Below are 7,618 nucleotides of genomic sequence, written 5' to 3'. Positions count from 1 at the left end.
TTCATTTACAGATGTTTCCATAGTGTCTAGAACAAGGCCTGATACATAATCGATTACAATGAACATTTGTTGAATGGATAAATCAATGAATGAGTCTGATTAGTGGACAGAACTAGGTCTAGAATTCTCCACACCCTCAGCTATTGGTCTTTTAGGTGTTCTTTTCTCTCCCGTTTCCCCAATTTTCTTCTGTCGTTTCCGGATGCAACTGTAGTTAGCACTGTGGAGGCAAGGCCAGTGAGCCCTGTCCACAGAGGAGTGGCAGGAGCCCCTGCCCCACAGTGACACAGAAAGGAAAGGAGAGGTGTCTGTGGGGGACTCCAAAGCTGACTTCCCTAAGGACGTAGGTGAAGAAAGTCCTCTGGGGGCCTCTGTCCCGAGGGTGTGGGTGTCCCTTGGCTGGTGGTGGTGGAGAGGAAATTCTCTGGAAGGCCCCCGCCCCCGCCCCACCCAGGACCGCATGTGGCCGTGGCTTGGCAGGCGCTGTGAAGCTGCCACCCTCGTGGCTCCCGCAGGGCGGCGGGCTGGCTGCGGCAGGGGGCGTGGCAGTCTCGCTCCCCCTCCCGGACACTGCGGCGGTGGCAGAGTCGGGCGGGACCAGAGGGGGGTGGACGGGAGGGGCGGGGCGGGGCGGGGCTGGCAGCCGCCGGGTGCGGGCGGCGGGGGCGGCGCTCAGACTGGGCTGGACGCTGGGGCTGCGCGGGCTCCCGGGCTGGGACGGCGGCGGCAGCAGTGGCAGCAGCAGCATCTTCCTCCCCTCCTCCTCCTTTTTCTTTTCTTCCCTTCAGCTCCTTTCTTCATCTTTTCCTTGTCCTCTTCCTTCCCCTGCCCCGTCTCCCGCTGCTCTCCTCCGGAGGGCTTTAGGTCCTCGGGCCGTGAGCGGCGGCAGCGGCGACCGCGGTGCATCCAGTGTCAGCGCCCAGGTAAGAGCCGTCCCCACCTCTGGTTCTATATAAGGCGCCTCTACTGCCTCCTTCCCCGCGTGGAGGGAGCCTCAGCTAGGAATAGGGTGGAAGTGGACAAGGGGGGTGTCTCGCCCACGGTGCCTTGGGAGCTGGCACAGGTTGGCCCAGCTGTCTCTACCACCTGGTGGAGGCTGCAGGCCCAGCCGGTCCAGGTGTCACTACGGAGGAGGGAAACGGCCGCTGTTACCTGGGCCCTAGATTAGCAGAAGAGTGGGTGATCTTGGTAGGTACCACTGTGAAACGCCCGGAAATTTACATCGCATTAGGATACCTATCTTGAGAGCTAATATTACCTGAGTGTAGAAAGACGAGGCGTGACTTATAACAAGATAATGGGAAAAAAAGGATTTCGAGGTAGAGGAGTGTTCTGTCCATCTAGTTGCAGAGAATGCACACAGGGGACTGAGTTAGGAGCCTGGTCCATTTGAAATCATTTTCCCTGTTATTCTTCCAGAAACAGCTGGAAAGGAAGATTGATAAATATTTACAATTTTAGGAAAATGAAAAATCAATGTCTGGTTGGGTTGCAGGGCGGGACACACACGAAAATGAATCTGGATGAGCTTGAGCATCCACATAGTCTTCCTTTTTAAACTGCTATGGAATGGGTGGAAAGCTGCATCTACTCTTTCATTTTTCTTACTTTTTTAAAAGTCCTTTTTTGGGGCTGCGGTGCGGGATGCCTTCCTCCCCCAACTTCCTCTTTGTTTAAGGATGGACATTTAAAGAAAGTGTGCTTTAGCGGAGTGGGGAGGTGTGTGTTTGGGTGGGTGGGTGGGGGTAGTAAAGCATCTAAGGTCGAAAAAAACATCCTTGCAAACTGGAAACTGATGTTATACTGCCTAGTGTTGGGGCTCCAGGATTTTGTCAGGAAATAAAAAGCTTTCATTAGCAACAAGCCTGTTTGTAACTGAGGATTTAGGCTCTTTAAAACTGACACAATGTGACAGGTTTTTGTATAAAGGCATATACATACACATTCATGCACACACGTGTGCTTGTGCATACCACACACATATACACATAAACACATGTCATACTCTATATACATGATATTACAAAAGAGGGTGGATATGTCAAAGACAAATCTTTTAAAATTTATCTTTTGGGGTTTGGGAATTATGGTGTAAATGAAATCTGTAGTGCAAAACAAAAAATATTGTTGGCAGGATGTAATTTCGAGTGTGAGGCAGAGGGATTATTAAATGTTGGTAAGGAACTAACTTCAGTGCTAAAGGTATTATTTATTTAAAAATGATCACTCTGGGAGAGGCAGTGACGACAAAGTGAAATTGAGGTTTGCAGCCGCAGTGAGGCGATGGAGAACAAAGCCTTTTATGTGAGCCATATTATGCAAAATGTCCCATGCTTGAGCTGCAGGTATGGCCCAGTATAAAGCGTGGCTCTGTCACCCTTTCGTTTTACTGTGTGTAATTATAATTTCTTTGGGCCACGAAGTAGATTAAATAAATAAAAGCTCTTTGGAATGCCCAAGAGGAAGGTTACATTCTTTAGCCTGACTGTGGCACAAAGCACCCATTTAACGGAGCAATAGGCATCTCTGTATTTTGGTAGAAATTTTTGTGAATTTGTAAATCATGGGTCTCTCGCTCACCCATCCCACCTCATGCCCGAAAGCATCCTCCCACCAAGAGAAGATGAAAGGCATTTCTTTTCTTCAGTAAAGAATATTATATTTTCGTGTGTATTTTAACATAGATTTCTGGTAATTTTACCTGATTATCATAGGCTTACATCCGTATTCGTGATTTGCATGCTATCAGAGCTATTGTGCCTATAGGATCAGTGGCACATGGTTTACTTAATTTTAATTTGTTGTCTTTCACAGTTGCTATAATATTTAATTTCTGAAAAAATTTTTTAAACCTCGTAAGTAGAAAATTGTTTGAATCTGGCGATCTAAGCAATGTAAAACTTGAGCTTCTTTTTTTTAAAAAAAGTATTTGGATCATATTTCTTTTTATTTTCTTTGTTTCTTTCCCCTCTTATCCCCCCATCCCATCTCCTTGTCAAATAACCTGTTTCTTTCTGGCCGCCTGTGCTGCTTTAAGCTCCTGGTGTCTAGACTACCACAAGCAGTGCCGGTGTTCTCAGGAATTTCAAGTTTAGGATTTGTTCATTCTCTGCAGCAACTCTCTCGGGATGACTTGTTTACAGCACCTTCTCAGGGAGGAGAAAGAGAAAGAATGTGCTGAGAGTATGACCCAGTGAAACTGGCACAGCCATTACCTCATCATCGTAGCTACTTCAGATTCATTGAGAGAGCAGGCATCCTCTCAGTGGAAACCAAACACCAGGAGCACACCCATCTCCAGGCAAAAGCCCTCCTCCTCCCACAGAAGCCTCTAGGAATGCTGCTCTCCTGAGGTTAAAGGGATATTTTCTCCTTTGTGTATTTCTTTTCAGGGCTCTTGAACTTGGTAAAAAATATGCAGCCAAAAATGAAACTTGGCACAGAATCCTCTAAGCCCGAAGGAGTAACTTCATTCCTTTACCACGTTTGACTTAAATCAATTTGCAAATTTTCTAAATATCAGGAGGGAGAAGGAAGAAAAATACTCATTTGGTGTGTTTTTGTGTGTTTTCTTAAAATACATATTTAGTGTTGAATTTTACTAGCAACTAGATAACAGGCTGGACTGCTGTGATTTTGAGAACTTTAGTTACATAGTTGGACTTTAAAATTAAATGATTATTACAAGTGCTTAGATGTATACATAAAATATGTAATTATTCATTGATATCCAGGTGAACTGGACCAGATGAAACCAGCTTGGGGATTTTACTGTTCAAGTTGATTACTCTAATGAATTGTTTTAATGCTTAATTTCCTTTGGACAGATTAAGATAAAGGATCTTAAGTAACATTTACAGTAGATGATAACACTACCTCCACCTCAATACTATACTCCTTAGTGCTAAAAGTAGCCATTTAGGTAAGTCATTAGTAAGTGCATAAATCTGATAACATTCTGAAATAGTCATATACTCTTTTATCTCTGATACTTGAGTTGAAGGTGCGGTTAAGCTCTTTGAGTCATATCTGATTCTCTCAGATATGTTAGTTCTTTTTGCTGCTTTAATTCTCTCAAGCTATATGACCTTATAAATAAAATTAATTTTTCTAAAAGGCTTGTTAACATCACAAAAAGCATAGTAAAAGTAGAAATTTATGCCCTGGCTGGTGTAGCTCAGTGGACTGAGCGCGGCCTGTGAACCAAAGTGTCGCAGGTTTGATTCCCAGTCAGGGTACATGCCTGGGTTGCAGTCCATGACCCCCAGCAACCACATATGATGTTTCTCTCTCTCTCTCTTTCTCCGTCCCTTCCCTTTCTAAAAATAAATAAATTAAATCTTTAAAAAATAGAAATTTACAATGTGAGGGAATTCACCAATAAAATTGGAAGGGTTTGTTTGTTTTATAAGACGTAGCATTCTCTGAGTAGCTGTCATCTTATAGATACGACGCACAGTACAAGGGACTGCCCTCAGACGTGGAGATGTTTTAGGGCCTCAAAAGCAGGCTTTTATGCATTGCCTAAGTTATATAAATGTCCTAAGTTGTGCCCTGGCTGGTGTGGCTCAGTGGATTGAGCTCCGGCCTGCAAAGCAAAAGGTCACCAGTTCAATTCTCGGTCAGGACATGTGCCTGGGTTGCAGACCAGGTCTCCCCTGTTGGGGGCGTGTGAAAGACAGCTAGTCAGTGTGTCTCTCACACTTTGATGTTTCTCTCTCTCTCTTTCTCCCTCCCTTCCTGTGTTTCCAAAAATAAATAAATAAACAAATAATCAGTAATTAAAAATTAAAAAAATGTCCTAAGGTATGCCTAGCTTCTTTATTTCACATATATACATTTAAGTCAGGGAATGATAAACTTGAACTTTCTTTGAGTGTATATGTTCACATATGCATATGTAATGCAAGCACCAGCCATCTCTCTAGCGCTTCAGTCAGCTGTAGAACATGTCGTTAAATGGGGCTAGCACATGAAAATTCCAATTCAGAGTGTTTTGGAGAAACAACTTTTGATATTCTCAAGGATGTATCAGTCCTAGCAGTTTATTCCAGGCATCAAAGTGGTTAAAGGACTACAAAGTAAGAAGTGGTATAGAAAGGGCCAAAATCAAGGGAGAGGGTCTGTGGGAAGGTTTTGGGTGGGTGCGTGAGGGTAGTGGGAGATGATGAACAAATGCAGATTCTTAGCTGCTGCTAATTGTCCACTTAGGATGGAGATGAGGCTCACCTAAGTGGGTGGAGAGGGAAGACATCTGTTTTGCCTTTGTACCTCAGCATAATATTTTGTGCATATCCTCCCCTGTCATTACTTTGAACAATGGTCATAGGTGTTTCCTTATAAAAGTTACTAAGAATGCTTCTTGGAAGCAATTCTGCAGTGAATTAAAATTTTAAAACAATGTGGGTACAACTAGTTGACTTTTAATGAAAAACACTTTGAATCTAATCTTTGAACTTAATTTCTTCCTGTTCAAGAGAGAGATAATCTTTCCTTTGTGTATTACAGCTTCCTTACATATTTTTACTTACATATTTTAGTGAAATTCTGTGGAAATTTAGGCAAAATAAAAGCTCAAGATTTCCTCTTTCGGTTGGTTGTTAAGTTTATATTGTGGACTTTGGGAATGTTTAAACAATTTGTTTTTCATTAAAACACACCAGACTGGGTGTATTTCTATATGTTTTTTGCTTTTTGTTATGTTAATAAGCTTTTTAGTAACGAGCTATAGAAATGATCCCGGAAAGTATAGTCTTAGCTTTTTAGAAGAAACAATTTTACTTGTAAGATTACACAGGCTGACTTATCCCGGCCCTTCTTTTCTTTTTTTCTTCCCTCCCTCTCACCTTTTTCTCTTCCTTCCTTTGCTCCTTTTTAATTTGTATTGGCGAAGAAAGAAAAAGTTAGTAGCGATTAGAAAATGCAGCAATAGCCTACTATTTTTATATGAAATTTATTTTCTACTATATTTATCTCCTGTTCAACATGCAGTTTGATGTTGCCTTCTCCTCCTCCTTGGGTCTCCATCCCTCTCGGTCCTTTCTTTGATCTTGACTTTTAAATCCTCTAGCCTTGAAAAATTTTTTTTTTTTTTTTGGTATTTCCAGTCTTTGATCACGCTTCCTTTCTCTGGAAGGCCTTTCTAAATTCAGGAAGAAATGTTATTACCTTGTTGTTTTTTTTTTTAAGTTTACACCCAAGTTTAGTTCTTGGGTAGGGGTGGCAGTGAAGAACCATTTGACTTTGATTCTGCTCCAATGCTGATTATATTCCTGGTCCTGAGCTAAGGGTAGGGTGAGGTGAGTCACCTGTGACTTTCACATGAATATAAAAGAGGGAGGGACTCAATTCTAAAACCATTCCAGCCAGCTGCGTGCCAGCCACACTACCGAAAGTGGTGAGACTAAACCTGATCCTGGGAACGCTTACAAGGCTTTTGCTCCAGGGCCATTCCTGCGGTTTGGATCTCTTGGGATAGAGGTTTAAACTCTTTGGGGATGTGTGCCCAGACTCCAGGTACTTGGAAAGCAAAGGAGCTTTCTTTTTGTTTTGAACTTGAACTGTCCATACGGATGCCTCCAGATTGACTGCATCCCTGTTTAAACTTGGCTCTACGTACAAGGGGAAGCCAACAAAAATAGCCAGGTTGAAACTTTTTTCTGACCTATAGAACCACGAAATGTTCTCAGAAATAGCTTTCCTTTTGTGCATCCCTCCGCTTTCACATTTTTAGCGAAAAGGAACTAAGCTAGAAAAGCTGCCGGCCTCTGCTGGTGCCTGCTTCCTCTTCCTTTCCTACCCCGTCAGTCTTCCTGCTTCTCTGCCTCCCTCTGGTGTTGTTGTTGCTGTTGTTGCTGTTGTTGCTGTTGTTGTGTTTTTTGCTTCTTCCAAGGAGACAGTCATTTACATAACAGGCATTTCCATGGTTACTGTGTTCAGGAGAGCTTTACCTGCACCCAGGCTGCTTAGGCCTTGGCAGAGTGTTAAGTTGACAAGTATTTGAGAGGCATGAAGAGCATCTTGGAGGAAAGAAATTAAGCAGAAACCATGTGTAAATATTTAAAGAGAAACATGTTCCTAGTCAGTGAAAACTGAAACTCTGCCACTATCTAGGGAATGAAGGAACTCTAATGTCGCTCTTCCGTTCGAGGATGTTAGAGATGATGTTCTGAGGTCTATGTTACGTTCTAAACGTGTGAGGGACGTGTTCAATCACTTGTCAGAACTGGAGTACTCTTGTCCCTGAGCAGATGGAGCAGCGTTTCTAAAATAGTTGTCATGCACACTTGGGAAAGAATGGGCCGCGCATGTCGTCTTCCCCCGAAGCGTCTTTCCTTTGAGCCATAAGTACAGGGAAAAAAGCCATCTTAATTGCATCAAAAATCTACAGTTATAAAAGGAGATCTTTCAAAATCAGATAGTCTATGTTCTTTTTCTTAGATGTGGTTTATTGAATTAGATAGCCTGAAAATCTAAGTGATCCATAAAGAATTAAAATAATACCTTTTAGTAAACGATGTTCTCATGAAAGATTCGCTCCCTGTATATCTTCCACCTAAATATCAGGCTAGTGAGCCCTAAGTATTTCTAATATCATGGTCCATAAATCATTCAATTA

The 7,618-nt window shown here is 42.7% G+C and overlaps 1 protein-coding gene across 25 annotated transcripts in view; it reads left to right on the top strand.

The window, feature by feature from the left end:
* The first annotated feature begins 679 nt into the window (after positions 1-679).
* MAP2 (microtubule associated protein 2) overlaps positions 680-7,618 on the top strand; it is a 256,717-nt gene continuing 249,778 nt past the window's right edge. For all 25 annotated transcript variants that reach the window (XM_045851902.1, XM_045852078.1, XM_045852043.1 and 22 more), the window contains exon 1: positions 680-923. The gene's annotated coding sequence lies outside the window, so the exon portion shown is untranslated. The remainder of the gene's footprint in view (positions 924-7,618) is intronic.

This window comes from Phyllostomus hastatus, unplaced genomic scaffold, assembly GCF_019186645.2.
Source record: "Phyllostomus hastatus isolate PE091 unplaced genomic scaffold, TTU_PhHast_1.1 phas_contig_137, whole genome shotgun sequence".
NCBI classification, from domain to species: domain Eukaryota; kingdom Metazoa; phylum Chordata; class Mammalia; order Chiroptera; family Phyllostomidae; genus Phyllostomus; species Phyllostomus hastatus.
This window is presented reverse-complemented; position numbering and strand designations above follow the sequence as displayed.